At 44.9% G+C, this 572-nt stretch overlaps 1 protein-coding gene across 1 annotated transcript in view; it reads right to left on the bottom strand.

Moving 5' to 3' along the window:
* LOC106106462 (microtubule-associated protein futsch-like) overlaps nt 1–572 on the bottom strand; it is a 42,839-nt gene that overhangs the window by 7,853 nt on the left and 34,414 nt on the right. The window lies entirely within an intron of this gene.

Raw genomic sequence — 572 nt, 5'->3', positions numbered from 1 at the left:
CAAGTTCATCAACAGTGGGCTTATCAGATACAGTAATTTGTTCCGATTTTTCGGCCTTAACCTCCTTGTCCGTCGGACTTGATGTTTTCTCCTTGACAAGTTCGTCAACAGTGGGCTTCTCAGACACAGTAAGTGTTTCTGGTTTTTCGACCTTATCAACAGGACTTGGGGTTTTGTCTTTTGTGATGTCTTCTACAGTGGGCTTTTCAGACACAGTAAGTGGTTCTGGTTTTTCGGCCTTATCGACAGGGCTTGGTGTTTTGTCTTTCGTGATTTCTTTTACAGTGGTCTTTTCAGACACCGCAAGTTGTTCCGGTTTTTCGGCCTTTACCTCCTTGTCCGTCGGACTTGGTGTTTTCTCCGTGACAAATTCCTCAACAGTGGGCTTATCAGACACAGTAAGTTGTTCCGATTTTTCGGCCTTAACCTCCTTGTCCGTCGGACTTGGTGTTTTCTCCTTGACAAGTTCGTCAACAGTGGGTTTTTCAGATACCGCAACTGGTTCTGGTTTTTCGGCCTTATCAACAGGGCTTGGTGTTTTGTCCTTTGTGATTTCTTCTACAGTGGGCTTT

The sequence above is a fragment of the Papilio polytes genome, unplaced genomic scaffold (assembly GCF_000836215.1).
Source record: "Papilio polytes unplaced genomic scaffold, Ppol_1.0 DF822178.1, whole genome shotgun sequence".
NCBI lineage: Eukaryota > Metazoa > Arthropoda > Insecta > Lepidoptera > Papilionidae > Papilio > Papilio polytes.
Note: the sequence above shows the minus strand (reverse complement) of the source record. Positions and strands in the feature narration are given on the sequence as shown.